Source organism: Schistocerca serialis, chromosome 7 (genome assembly GCF_023864345.2).
Source record: "Schistocerca serialis cubense isolate TAMUIC-IGC-003099 chromosome 7, iqSchSeri2.2, whole genome shotgun sequence".
In the NCBI taxonomy this organism is placed as follows: Eukaryota; Metazoa; Arthropoda; class Insecta; order Orthoptera; family Acrididae; genus Schistocerca; species Schistocerca serialis.
The window spans coordinates 48,842,575-48,858,671 of NC_064644.1; positions in this window are offsets into that span (position 1 = coordinate 48,842,575).

Here is a 16,097-nt window from a genome sequence, read left to right on the forward strand (position 1 = left end):
CGGTCGTGCGTTTATGGATTCGGCATCTGTCTGTTCTGTGTTCGCATGCAAGGGGTGTTCAATAGTAATGCAACACTTTCTTCTGCCATTTTAGGTTGGAAAAATGCAGAATTTCTTGTGGGACATCGTGCAATAGTCCCGCTTCAGCTCTTAACGCCTTTTTAAATGGTTCATATGGCTCTGAGCACTATGGGACTTAACTTCTTTGGTCAGCAGTCCCCTAGAAGTTAGAACTACTTAAACCTAACTAACCTAAGGACATCACGAACCCGACGCAGGATTCGAACCTGCGACCGTAGCGGTCGCGCGGCTCCAGACTGTAGCGCCTAGAACCCCATGGCTACTACGGCCGGCTAACGCCTTTTTAAGACACAGTCTCCTTCCGATCTGATCACGTAAGCGTAGAAAAATTGTGGAATGTTTTCAAAGAGATAGTATCAACAGCAATTGAGAGATATATACCACATCAATTAATAAGTGATGGTACTGATCCCCTATGGTACACAAAACGGGTCAGATCGTTGTTGCATAAGCAACGAAACAAGCATGCCAAATTTAAAAGAACGCAAAATCCCCAGGATTGGCAAAGTTTTACAGAAGTTCGAAATATGGCGCGTACTTCAATGCGAGATGCTTTTAATAATTTCCACAACGAAATTCTGTCTCGAAATCTGGCAGATAATCCAAAGAGATTCTGGTCATACATAAAGCACACCAGTGGCAAGACACAATCAATACTTTCACTGCGCGATAACAACGGTAAAGTCACTGATGACGGTGCCACTAAAGCAGAATTATTAAGCACGGTTTTCCGAAACTCGTTCACCAAAGAAGACGAAGTAAATATTCCTGAATTCCAATCAAGAACAACTGCCAAGATAAGAAACATAGAAGTAGATATCCTCGGTGTAACAAAGCAGCTTAAATTACTTAATAAAGGCAAGGCCTCCGGTCCAGATTGTATACCAGTCAGGTTCCTCTCAGAGTATTCTGATAAAAAAAACTCTATATTTAGCAATTATATACAACCGCTCGCTCATAGAAAGATACGTGCGTAAAGACTGGAAAATTGCTCAAGTCACACCAATACCCAAAATGGGAAGTAGGAGTAATCCGCTGAATTACAAGCATATATCACTAACGTCGATTTGCAGTAGGGTTTTAGAACATACACTGTATTCGAACATTATGAAGTACCTCGAAGAAAACCATTTGTTGACATATAGTCAGAACGGGTTCAGAAAATATCGTTCTTATGAAACACAACTAGCTCTTTATACTCATGAAGTAATAAATGCTATCGACAGGGAATGTCAAATTGATTCCATATTTTTAGATTCCCAGAAGGCTTTCGACACCGTTCCTCGAAAGCGTCTTCGAACCAAACTGCGTGCCTTCGGAGTATCGCCTCAGTTGTGCGACTGGATTCATGATTTCCTGTCAGAAACGTCACAGTTCGTAGTGATAGACGGAAAGTCATCGAGTAAAACAGAAGTAATGTCCGGCTTTCCCCAAGGAAGTGTTATGGGCCCTCTATTGTTCCTTATCTATATTAACGACATAGGAGATTGTTTGCGGATGATGCTGTCATTTACCGTCTCGTAAAGTCATCAGATGTTAAAAACTACTTGTGAAATGAGTTAGATAAGATATCTGTATGGTGCGAAAAGTGACAATTGACCCTGAATAAAGAAAAGTGCGAAGTTATTCACATGAGTACTAAAAGAAATCAGCTAAATTTCGATTACGCGATAAGTCACACAAATCTGACGGCTGTGAATTCAGCTAAATACTTAGGGACTACAATTACAAATAACCAAAATTGGTGCGATCACATAGATAATATTGTGGGTAGAGCAAACCAAAGACTGCGATTTATTGGCACAACGAAGGTGCAACAGGTCTACCAAAGAGACTGCTTACACCACGCTTGTCCGCCCTATTCTGTAGTATTGCTGTGCGGTGTGGGATCAGCATCAGGTGGGACTGACGGATGACATCGAAAAAGTACAAAGAAGGGCAGCTCGTTTTGTATTATCGCGAAATAGGGGAGATAGTGCCACAGACATGATACGTGAATTGGAGTGGCAATCATTAAAACAAAGGCGTTTTTCGTTGCGACGGGATCTGCTCATGAAATTTCAATCACCAGTTTTCTCCTCCGATTGCGAAACATTCTGTTGGCACCCACCTACATAGGGAGAAATGAGCATCACGAAAAATAAGAGAAATCAGGGCTCGCACGGAAAAATTTAAGTGCTCGTTTTTCCCGCGCGCCGTTCGAGAGTGGAACGGTAGAGAGAAAGCATGAAGATGATTCATTGAACCCTCTGCCAGGCACTTTATTGTGAATAGCAGAGTAATCACGTAGATGTAGATGTAGATGAAGTTCCGATAGGTGCCGGCGCTATACGTAGCCTTTAAAATGGCGTCTGCAATGGAGGTGCGTTCCAGGCTCAGAGTTGTCACTGAATTTCTTTTCAAGGAAAACGAGAGCCTCGTAGATATTCGTAGGCGCTTGAAGAATGTCTACGGAGACCTGGCGCTGAACGAAAGCACGGTGAGCCGTTGGGCGAGAGGTTTGTTATCACCGCCACGAGGTCGCGCAAACTCGTCCGATCTACCGCGTGCCAGCCGGCCGCACGCAGCTGTGACCTGTCGCGATGGAACATGCGGACACTCTCACTCGAGGTGACCCACGGAACACAGTGAAACACTTCGCTATTAAACTGGAAATCTCCGTTGGTAGTGCTGACACACTCGTCCGCCTGTGGGGGTGCTCAAACGTACACTACTGGCCATTAAAATTGCTACACCACGAAGAAATGCAGATGATGAACCGGTATTCATTAGACAAATATATTATACTAGAACTGACATGAGACTACATTTTCACGCAATTTGCGTGCATAGATTCAGAGAAAACAGTATTCAGAACAACCACCTCTGGCCGTAATAACGGCCTTGATACGCCTGGGCATTGAGCCAAACAGAGCTTGGATGGCGTGTACAGGTACAGTTGTCTATGCAGCTTCAACACGATACCACAGTTCATCAAGAGTAGTGACTGGTCTATTGTGACGAGCCAGTTGCTCGGCCACCATTGACCAGACGTTTTCAGTTGGTGAGGGATCTGGAGAATGTGCTGGCCAGGGCAGCAGTCGAACATTTTATGTATCCAGAAAGGCCCATACAGGACCTGCAACATGCGGTCGTGCATTATCCTGCTGAAATGTAGGGTTTCTCAGCGATCGAATGAAGGGTAGAGCCACGGGTCGTAACACATCCGAAATGTAACGTCCACTGTTCAAAGTGCCGTCAATGCGAACAAGAGGTGACCGAGACGTGTAACCATCGGCACCCCATATCATCACGCCGGGTGATACGCCAGTATGGCGATGACGAATACACGCACCCAATGTGCGTTCACCGCGATGTCGTCAAACACGGATGCGACCATCATGATGCTGCAAACAGAACTTGGATTCATCCGAAAAAATGACATTTTGCCGTTCGTGCACCCAGGATCGTCGTTGAGTACACCATCTCAGGCGCTCCTGTCTGTGATGTAGCGTCACGGGTAACCGCAGCCACGATCTCCGAGCTGATAGACCATGCTGCTGCAAGCATCGTCGAACTGTTCGTGCAGATGGTGGTTGTCTTGCAAATGTCCCCATCTGTTGACTTAGGGATCGAGACGTGGCTGCACGATCCGTTACAGCCATGCGGATAAGATGCCCGTCATCTCGACTGCTAGTGATACGAGGCCGTTGGGATCCAGCACGGCATTCCGTATTACCCTCCTGAACCTAACGATTCCATATTCTGCTAACAGTCATTGGATCTCGACCAACGCGAGCAGCAATGTCGCGATACGATAAACCGCAATCGCGATAGGCTTCAATCCGACCTTTATCAAAGTCGGAAACGTGATGGTACGCATTTCTTCTCCTTACACGAGGCATCACAACAGCATTTCACCAGGCAACGCCGGTCAACTGCTGTTTGTGTATAAGAAATCTGTTGGAAACGTTCCTCATGTCATCGCGTTGTATGTCGCCAGCGGTGCCAACCTTGTGTGAATGCTCTGAAAAGCTAATCATTTGCATATGACAGCATCTTCTTCCTGTCGGTTAAATTTCGCGTTTGTAGCACGTCATCTTCGTGGTGTAGCAACTTTAATGGCCAGTAGTCTATATGCCCGTTGCGTTCCTCGCTACTTAACACAAGACCGTAAAGAGCAACAAAAGGACCATCTGTGAAGGGTTGTTTGCGCCTCCGAAACTGATCATGACAATTTTTGGTTGAACATCATCATAAGCGATGAAACATAGGTTTATCACTTTGAACCGAAAACAAAAGGGGAATCTCTGTAGCGGCGCCACACCACCTGACTCCCGAAGAAAAAGGTTCAAAGCCCCAAACTTGGGGGGTAAAGTCTTCAAGGACTCTGAAGGGGTTATTCTGTTTGATTTCCATCCTCATGTTGCTACAGTCGCTCGGAAGCGTGTTGCGCTAGCAGCAGGAAATTGAAGAAACGACTACCTCAACAAAAAAAAATGCAAGCGAACGTTTCGTCCGTCGTGACAACGCTAGGCCTCACCAAGTGTGCACACCCAAGAGGAGCTCAGAAAACTTCATTGGCCCGTTCCTACAGCCCGAATCTCGCACCTTGCGAGTTCCACCTGTGTAGTCCAATGAAGGATGCAGTCCGTGGAAAGCAGCGCGTGGATTATGGGGAGGCTATTGACGCAGCACGATGTTGACTCCGACGTCGATCAATTGAGTCCGTCGAATTGAACGGAGATGATGTTGACAAGTAGGGTTTTGTAGCCAAAATATGGGTGGGCGGGGGGGGGGAGGGGGGGAGGAAGGGGAGGAGGAATGATGTGGTGTATTGGAAACCTGAATAAAACCAACTTTCTTTCAGAAAAAAACATGTGTTGCATTACTTGCCATCGTAGATTGCGTTCACCGTCCCCTTCCTCGGCCTATGTCTCTCTTCCCTTTTTGATTTGTAGCTCACGGTTTTCTTGCACAGTCTTTAGATCCTCATTTGCAAACCAGTGTGAAATGCATGGCATAATGTACTTCCGATTGTACCAGTTAATAGGACCTGTTCGTTTCATCTATGGGGCACAGGGAGAACGATTGCTTAAACCCCAGTGTACGCGTTGTAATTACTGTAATCTTGTCTTCGCGATGCCAACGGGAACGACAAGGACGTGTTATAGACCCTCTGCAGTTCCCAATCTATATAAACGATTTAGGAAACAATCTGAGTAGCCTTTTTCGGATTGTTTGCACATGTTCCTGTCATTTATCGTCTAGCAAAGTCAACAAAGGATCAAAACAAATTGCAAAATGATTTAGACAAGATAACCATATGGTGTGAAAAGTGGTAACTGACTCTTAGCAATAGAAATTGTGAGACCCTCCACATGTGTATTATAAAGTATCATCTAAATTTCAGTTACATGATACCTCACTCAAATCTGAAGGCTGTCAATTCAACTAAATACTTAGGGATTAAAATTACGAACAAGTTAAACTGGGACGATTACATACGAAATTTTATGAGGAAGGAAAATTAATGACTGCGTTTCATTGGCAGAGCATTTAGAAGATGCTACAGATCTACTAAGGAAACTGACTGCAGTACGCTTGCTTGCCCTTTTCTGCAGTATTGCTGCGAGGTGTGGAATCCTTACCGGACAGGGTTGACGGATGACATCGAAAAGTCCAAAGAAGGGAAGCTCGTTTTGGATTACCGTGAAGTAGGAAAGAGAGTGTCACGAATTTAATAAGCGAGTCGGGGTGGCAATCATTAAAACAGAGGAGTTTTTAGTTGTGGCGAGATCTTTTTTTTTTTTTTTCAGGAAATTTTAATCACCAAGTTTTTCCTCCGAATGCGAAAATATTTTATAGCTTTCCACTTACGTAAGGAGAAGTGATAATTGTAGTAAAGTAAAAGAACTCAGAGCTCACACGGGAAGATGTAAGGGTGCGTTTTCCCCGCACATTGTTCAGTAGCGGAACGGTAGAGAAGCAGATGATGATGATGATGATGATGATGATGATGTTGATGATGTTTGGTTTGTGGGGCGCTCAACTGCACGGTCATCAGCGCTCTTACACCTTCCCAATCTGTACACAGTCCAATCTAGCTACTTTCATGAATAATGATGGAATGATGAGGACAACAAACACCCAGTCCCCGGGCAGAGAAAATCCCCAACCCGACCGGTAATCGAACCCGTGACCCCGTGATCCAGAGGCAGCAACGCTAGCCACCAGACCACGAGCTGCAGACTGGACAAGCAGAGTGGAAGTGGTTCGTTGAACCCTCTCCCAGGCACTTTAGCGTGAATTTCACAGTGGTCTTGTTCAATGAGGAACACAATGAAAGGACTACTTTTTTCGAAACACCGCAACTGTCTCCCAGTGCGACGCATAAGCTTGAAATTTGGCTCAAAGCTGCCTACGATCTTCCTCTGTAATGGGACAAAAGCGTGGCGCCCTGTGACGTCACCCTCGCGTTCGGCAGCGCCTCAAACGACCCGTACGAAAAAAACGCGCAGAACTCGTAAGTTCACGTGAGATATAAGGTGGGTTAATGATGTCATATTGACACGAAATTTCACCATAATTCTATCCAACGCTACAACGTAACAATCCCTGGACAGTAGTAAGGTTGATAAAACGGTGACCTAACGCATGTCGAGAGTTATCACAGTACAGCAGCTGCCGGCCGTTCTAGGCGCTTCAGTCCGGAACCGCGCTGCTGCTACGGTCGCAGGTTCGAATCCTGCCTCGGGCATGGATGTGTTTGTTGTCCTTAGGTTAGTTATGTTTAAGTAGTTCTAAGTTCTAGGGGACTGATGACCTCAAATGTTAAGTCCCATAGTGCTAAGAGCCATTTGAACCATTAGTGCAGCAGCTGAAGCATAACCACTATGCCTCGCACACAGCAGTCAAAGGATTAATGACCGAAGCCAAAATTCATAGTGAAAGCTCTTCAGATAGGTTGTATGGTAAATTCTCCACACCACTGACATTTCTAAAAATAGGTAACTTGACATTCAAACATTTCAAATCATTAAAGAATATTTAAAATCCATTACATACCATCATTTTACTGAACCCCATCTGTCTTGTTCTCTTTCTAAGTGCCAAATAATATCCAAAAGTATGTCCCTCCTTCAACAGAGCTCACATTTTCAGCGTTAAAACAATTTTCATTTTTAAACATTCTCCATCAATTTACATTCTTATGTATGTGCAGAGTAGACTTTATTTTTGCTTTCAAATATTTTATGTTTCTTCTGGGAAAACACTCGAAGGAAAAATATCTAGTCCACAAACAATCTTCACAATGTGTCGTGAAAATCAAGTAAACAATACAATAAAGATTAAACAGTGCAAAACTCCTACTGTGACATTAGATAGCTCGACAAGAATTGGGCCACTTCGTGAGCAGGAGTTCGAGCGCAGGTTTGGGAGAGTGGTTCCAGAGTAATGCCTGGAAACGTTAGTGGCTCCGTGGTACCCGCAATAACATTAGTATGCCAGGATCAGTTTACAGAGCCATAAAGCTGCCTCGGTGCACTTTATGGCGCCCAGGCATCGTCGCGTGCCTTGAAGAAATGCTGACACGCTCCATCAGCGAGTCGTGGGTCACAGCTGCACGTCAGAGGCGCGGGCCGTGCGTTGTGCAGGCAGCAGCGCGAGCTGGGGAGACGTCGCCTGCCCCCTGGCTTTCTGTCGTCAGTACGGCCCAACACCTCAGTGCTCTCGTAGACAGCCTGTTGTGCGCTTAAGTGAGGATAGCCGGCAGTGTGGTCCAGGATGTCAGCTGTCGTGGAGGTTAGGCCAGGTCATTCACCACGGATCGTCCAAGACTGCAGCAGATGTCCACGAGTCGGCTAGGAGGCTGCATCAGCATCCTACGCCAGTGTAACGTCCTTCGGATCTTCGGTCTTGGCGATAGAGCAATGAGATTGTTATTTCTTATGTATCGGTATCGACGTTACAAACAGAACACTGATGAACTGAACTCGCGACTTGTACGAGATATTTACTTCACCAAATGTCGTAATTAAATCGTTTATAATCGATGGTTTATCAGATGCTATTTAAATATTAATGGTAAGTTCAAATTAGTTCCAGCGACTCCAAATTCCCTATAGACTGGTTGTAATCTCAAATCTATAATCAGTCGTAACAGTGTTATTGATTCCTACCGTCAAAGAGTTTCTATATAAGCGCCGAGCGCTTCAGTCAAATAATATCGTAGCACGTTATCTCTATAAAAAATATTGTAAAACTTGAATGATAAATGCGCGAATTGACACGATATACTGGTTTATTACACAATATTAGTCACTTCCTAACGGGGGCGTGAGGAAGAAGCTTTCCCAGGTGTTGGGGGAAATTATAAATTATATGCTTCGTAACTATCGCCAAGTTCCATAGTCCATTAGTTACTACGAATGAAACTATCTGTGTTCACTTCCTAAATAGTGTTAACTTCAGGTTATCTAATTAAAAGTCACTTCTGTCTAATATATGCAAGTCCTCTATCTGAATTCTAAATAACGTAATATTTGAAGTCAATGTATGGTTTCACTGCGTCATAGTAGATCGCAATAATCAATTCTGAAAAAAACAATCTAATTGCGCCTACATATACGAGCATTCAAAAGTATGGCCTGCTTCGGCTAACTCTCGTAACGTAGTGACAATGGATTGAATTATCCTTAGCCATTACTCACGAATCTCAAAGAGTACTCAGACGGAGTATTCTTTGGGAACGTTGGTTCTTCTTTGCGAATTTTAATTATAATGATTTTGCGATTTACTATGATTTTGGATTTTGAGTTTGGTTTTGCTGGAATCCTATCTTTCTTTCGTATGTTAATAAATTACTCAGTATTAGATTCCTGATTCAATTATGGTTAATATCCAAATAATAGTGTTAACTGGAAATTTGTTTGATTGTTCATTTTCCATGGAAATTGGAACTTGTTTTGGGGAAATCTTTGGGAATTTTGGAGCTAATTTTTGATTTTCATTTCTCGTCCGAGGAAGTGGCATTACATTAGGACGGCGTGGAGATGACAACTTGCAGATCATCCACGGTGACACTCACTGGGAGGAGGGCTGGGGCCACATCAGTCTTCTGCTCATCCGCGATGTCCCAGTAGGCAATAACAGCAGACTACGGGTGTGGTTTGCATCATGTTGGTTGCGTCTCAGTGGTGACGTCAACAAGCAGGTAGCAGGTGGACCATACACAATCAACTTGTCGTGGTTTCACTGAAACTCAACAGCCCATGATCCTCTCTGGTTCTGACAGCACGGCAGAATGGCGACAGGGCAAGGCAGTGTCTTTGACCTCCAAAAGCTCTGTTACACTACTGGCCATTAAAAATGCTACACCACGAAAATGACGTGCTACAGACGCGACATTTAACCGACAGGAAGAAGATGCTGTTATATGCAAATGATTAGCTTTTCAGAGCGTTCACATAAGATTGGCGCCGGTGGCGACACCTACAACGTGCTGACATGAGGAAAGTTTCCAACCGATTTCTCATACGAAAACAGCAGTTGACCGGCGTTGCGTGGCGAAACATTGTTGTGACGCCTCGTGTAAGAAGGAGAAATGCATAGCATCACGTTTCCGACTTTGATAAAGGTCGTTTCCGACTTTGATAAAGGTCGGATTGTAGCCTATCGCGATTGCGGTTTATCGTATCGCGACATTACTGCTCGCGTTGGTCGAGATCCAATGACTGTTAGTAGAATATGAAATCGGTGGGTTCAGGAGGGTAATACGGAACGCCGTGCTGGATCCCAACGGCCTCGTATCACTAGCAGTCGAGATGACTGGCATCTTATCCGCATGGCTGTAACGGATCGTTCAGCCACGTTTCGATCCATGTGTCAGCGGACGGGGACATTTGCAAGACAACAACCATCTGCACGAACAGTTCGACGACGTTTGCAGCAGCATGGACTATCAGCTCGGGGACCATGGCTGCGGTTACCCTTGACGCTGCCTCACAGACAGGAGCGCCTACGATGATGTACTCAACGACGAACCTGGGAGCACGAATGGCAAAACGTCATTTTTTCGGATGAATCGAGGTTCTGTTTACAGCATCATGATGGTCGCATCCGTGTTTGGCGATATCGCGGTGAACGCACATTGGAAGCGTGTATTCGTCATCGCCATACTGGCGTATCACCCGGCGTGATGGTATGGGGTGCCATTGGTTACACGTCTCGTTCACCTCTTGTTGGCATTGACGGCACTTTGAACAGTGGACGTTACATTTCAGACGAGTTACGACCCGTGGCTCTACCCTTCATTCGATCCCTGTGAAACCCTACATTTCAGCAGGATAATGCACGACCGCATGTTGCACGTCCTGTACGGACCTTTCTGGATACAGAAAATGTTCGACTGCTGCCCTGGCCAGCACATTCTCCAGATCTCTCACCAACTGAAAACGTCTGGTCAATGGTGGCCGAGCAACTGGCTCGCCACAATACGCCAGTCACTACTCTTGATGAACTGTGGGGTCGTGCTGAATATGCATGGGCAGCTGTACCTGTACACGCCATCCAAGCTCTGTTTGACTCAATGCCCAGGCGTATCACGGCCGTTATTACGGCCAGAGGTGGTTGTTCTGGGTACTGATTTCTCAGGATCTATGCACCCAAATTGCGTGAAAATGTAATCACATGTCCAATGAATAGCCGTCTATCATGTGCATTTCTTCTTGGTGTAGCAATTTTAATGGCCAGTAGTGTATTTAGTACACTGCCAGCCGTCTGGTCATTGGCGGCCGCGGTAGGAGGCTCTGCTGTACTGCCACCCGCCTCGTGGCCGTCAACGTGTTAAAGAGTCGGGCCCACCCACGCCTATGACATGGTTGCTCTGGCTGCGTGATTCAATTTTCCCTCGTTTGTACCGAGCCAGGTGGCGCAGTGGTTGTTAGCACACTGGCTGGCATTCGTGAGCACGACCGTTCAAACCCTCGTCCGGCTATCCCGATTTAGGTTTTCCGTGGTTTCCCTAAATGGCTTCAGGCAAATGCTGGGATAGTTGCTTTGAAAGGGCACGACCGACTTCCTTCCCTAATCCGATCGGATTGATGACCTCGCTGTTTGGTCCCCTCCCCCGAATCAACCAACCGACCAACCCTCGTTTATTGGTCTTGTCAGCATTCCTTACCTTACTCTGGTGGTTCAGAAATTATTCTGGGTCGCCGAGCATGGGTATTTCCACAACACTTGACTACTGCAGTGGTGCTCTGATGCTTCGAGTTACGGTGTATTAGTTCATACTGCCCTGTTATGCCGTAATGCGGCGTTTGCTCTTTTGTTATCCTCGCTCGGAGGTTGTGTGGCAATGTCCGCCCAGTGCCTTGTCTTCCGTACATTGGCGTTACGATGTGTGGACAGGGTCTTCAACATACTCGGAATATTAAGCCCATTTTACACGAGTTACTTCCTGTTCAAAATTGAGTATTCATTCCAGGCTATAAACCAGCTGTCAGCCACATAACGAATGAGCCAGTGACGTCAATGATCAATTCATTACGCCTATGTAGAGTTCGAAAATGGTAGTGTGCTGAAGACAACATATGGGCAGAGACAGGGTACGTCGGCGGCATTGTCTGCTCACAATGGAAGTTAAATCTATACTAACTTCGCTCACTTGTGTTATAATAATAGATTTCAAGATTCTGTAGCTTCTGAATCCTTATTTTGTCGTTTGCTTTGTTTTCGTGACACACTGCAAAGGTTGCATGAGAACTTAATACTTTTCCTTCGAGTGTTGCCCCACAGGAGCCAAATATTTGAAAACGAGAAGTTATTATATTTTGCAATACTTGCTCAAAAAGAAGGCTACGTGTGTAAATATGAACATAAAAGTGAAAAAAAAAATTTGCGGCGGGGGGGGGGGGGGGAGGAGGGGGGTTTGTTTGTTTGGGGGAGGAGACCAGACAGCGAGGTCATCGGTGTCATCACATTAGGGAAGGAGGTCGGCCGTGCGCTTTCAAAGGAACCATCCCGGTATTTGCCTGGAGCGATTCAGGGAAATCACGGGAAACGTAAATCAGGAGGGCCGGACACGGAATTGAACCGTCGTCCACCCGAACGTAAGTCCACTGCGAAACCTCGCTCGTTTTTTTTTTTTTTTAAAGCTGTTTCAACAGGGAAAAAGTCTATTCTACTGAAGGAGAAAAATTTTTAGACAACTGTTTGAAATAAAATAAAAAGTAAAGTAAAAACCACTGTATACTGCCTTCTAAATATTGTTCGTGCGTTTGTAAGTATGTATTTTCTGACGTAAATAAATGCTGATGTTCTGTAATGCTCAGGCAACTCTTTTTCCTTTCTGTTCTCCGCAGAATGGAATATTTACCATACGACCTTTGTCAAGACCATCCATTATTGGTTTTGTTTTGGTCGTTAACATACGACATTATTACCAATAAGTTCAATATCAGCGCACATTCTGCTGAAGACTGAAAAATGCATTGTGGTATTATTTCTGAAATTTGTGGTAAGGTCCTATGGGACCAAACTGCTGAGGTCATCGGTCCCTAGTCTTACACACTTCTTAATCTAACTTAAATAAAATATGGCCATATTTTATTCAATGAACGATCGCGGAATTTCCATTGAGACAACCATGTCTAGTTTTGATTAATCTAACTTAAAGTAACTGACGCTAAGGACAACACACACACACATTCCCGAGGGAGGACTCGAACCTTCGACGGCGGTGATGGGGTGAGGCGTGAGAGAGGGGGGGGGGGGGGGTAGGATGCTGCGCGAACCGTGGCAAGGCGCCTGAAACCACGTGGCTGTGGTATTATTGCTAGCATATTACTGCTTGCATATATCGAGTTTACCTAAGAAAGGTGGCCCCTCATAAACTCACTTTTACCAATCGGGTGCCAAACTGCACAGAACACATACACACACAGTTTCGGCGCCGATAAGTAAACACGAACAGCCATTAGCGACAGACGATACACAGTACAGGAATAATACACCAGGGGCGCTGTAATACACCCACTTGTCATGAATACTAGTTTGAGACAAGAAAGTCACTCGTGTAATGCCCATTTTACACGACCGACTTTCTGACCAAAATCGCTGTTTGTGCCTGCGTGTAAAGCAGCAGCCAACCATGTCGCGTGTGTGTCTATGACTTCAAATGATTACCTACCTGCAAAGGAAAACTAAAAATACCAGAAAGAAATATATAAAATATGTATGTTCAATAAACTAGATAAAAATTCAGTAGTGTCATATCTCAATGAGGAACATGAACATTTCAGCACAGGGCAGGAGCACTTAGGGGAACTATTGCTCAAGTTTAAAAGAGTAGTTGATCACCCACTACATAGATATGTACACAGTCCATAATGGGAGGCAACCTCCATGGTATACAGTCACTGTAAATAAACTTTTAAAGAAACAGAGATTACTGCGTTGTTGTTGTTGTTGTTGTGGTCTTCAGTCCTGAGACTGGTTTGATGCAGCTCTCCATGCTACCCTATCCTGTGCAAGCTTCTTCATCTCCCAGTACTTACTGCAACCCACATCCTTTTCAATCTGCTTAGTGTATTCATCTCTTGGTCTCCCTCTACGATTTTTACCCTCCACGCTGCCCTCCAATACTAAATTGGTGATCCCTTGATGCCTCAGAATATGCCCTACCAACCGATCCCTTCTTATAGTCAAGTTGTGCCACAAATTTCTCTTCTCTCCAATTCTATTCAATACCTCCTCATAAGTTATGTGATCTACCCACCTAATCTTCAGCATTCTTCTGTAGCACCACATTTCGAAAGCTTCTATTCTCTTCTTGTCCAAACTATTTATCGTCCATGTTTCACTTCCATACATGGCTACACTCCATACAAATACTTTCAGAAACGACCTCCTGACACTTAAATCTATATTCGATGTTAATAAATTTCTCTTCTTCAGAAACGCTTTCCTTGCCATTGCCCGTCTACATTTTATATCCTCTCTACTTCGACCATCGTCAGTTATTTTGCTACCCAAATAGCCAAACTCCTTTACTACTTTAAGTGTCTCATCTCCTAATCTAATTCCCTCAGCATCACTCGACTTAATTCGACCACATTCCATTATCCTCGTTTTGCTATTATTCATGTTCATCTTATATCCTCCTTTCAAGACACTGTCCATTCCGTTCAACTGCTCTTCCAAGTCCTTTGCTGTCTCTGATAGAATTACAATGTCATCGGCGAACCTCAAAGTTTTTATTTCTTTTCCATGGATTTTAATACCTACCCCAAATTTTTCTTTTGTTTCCTTTACTGCTTGCTCAATATACAGGTTCAATAACATTGGGGAGAGGCTACAACCCTGTCTCACTCCCTTCCCAACCACTGCTTCCCTTTCATGCCCCTCGATTCTTATAACTGCCATTTGGTTTCTGTACAAATTGTAAATAGCCTTTCGCTCCCTGTATTTTACCCCTGCCACCTTTAGAATTTGAAAGAGAGTATTCCAGTCAACATTGTCAAAAGCTTTCTCTAAGTCTACAAATGCTAGAAACATAGGTTTGCCTTTCCTTAATCTTCATTCTAAGATAAGTCGTAAGGTCAGTACTGCCTCACGTGTTCCAACATTTCTACGGAATCCAAACTGATCTTCCCCGAGGTCGTCTTCTACCAGTTTCTCCATTCGTCTGTAAAGAATTCGCGCTAGTATTTTACAGCTGTGGCTTATTAAACTGACAGTTCGGTAATTTGTTACATCTGTCAACACCTGCTTTCTTTGGGATTGGAATTATTATATTCCTCTTGAAGTCTGAGGGTATTTCCCCAGTCTCGTACATCTTGCTCACCAGATGGTAGAGTTTTGTCAGGACTGGCTCTCCCAAGGCTGTCAGTAGTTCTAATGGAATGTTGTCTACTCCCGGGGCCTTGTTTCGACTCAGGTCTCTCAGTGCTCTGTCAAACTCTTCACGCAGTATCATATCTCCCATTTCATCTTCATCTACATCCTCTTCCATTTCCATAATATTGCCCTCAATTACATCGCCCTTGTATAGACCCTCTATATACTCCTTCCACCTTTCTGCTTTCCCTTCTTTGCTTGGAACTGGGTTTCCATCTGAGCTCTTTATATTCATACAAGTGGTTCTCTTTTCTCCAAAAGTCTCTTTAATTTTCCTGTAGGCAGTATCTATCTTACCCCTAGTGAGATAAGCCTCTACATCCTTACATTTGTCCTCTAGCCATCCCTGCTTAGCCATTTTGCACTTCCTGTCGATCTCATTTTTGAAACGTTTGTATTCGTTTTTGCCTGCTTCATTTACTGCATTTTTATATTTTCTCCTTTCATCAATTAAGTTCAATATTCCTTCTGTTACCCAAGGAGTTCTACTAGCCCTCGTCTTTTTACTTGCTTGATCCTCTGCTGCCTTCACTACTTCATCCCTCAGAGCTACCCATTCTTCTTCTACTGTACTTCTTTCCCCCATTCCTGTCAATTGTTCCCTTATGCTCTCCCTGAAACTCTGTACAACCTCTGGTTTAGTCAGTTTATCCAGATCCCATCTGCTTAAATTCCCACCTTTTTGCAGTTTCTTCAGTTTTAATCTACAGTTCATAACCAATAGATTGTGGTCAGAGTCCGCATCTGCCCCTGGAAATGTCTTACAATTTAAAACCTGGTTCCTAAAGCTCTGTCTTACCATTATATAATCTATCTGATACCTTCTAGTATCTCCAGGGTTCTTCCATGTATACAACCTTCTTTCATGATTCTTGAACCAAGTAGTAGCTATGATTAAGTTATGCTCTGTGCAAAACCCTACCAGACGGCTTCCTCTTTTATTTCTTAGCCCCAATCCATATTCACCTACTATGTTTCCTTCTCTCCCTTTTCCTACTCTCGAATTCCAGTCACCCATGACTAATAATTTTCGTCTCCCTTCACTACCTGAATAATTTCTTTTATTTCATCATACATTTCTTCAATTTCTTCATCATCTGCAGAGCTAGTTGGCATATAAACTTGTACTACTG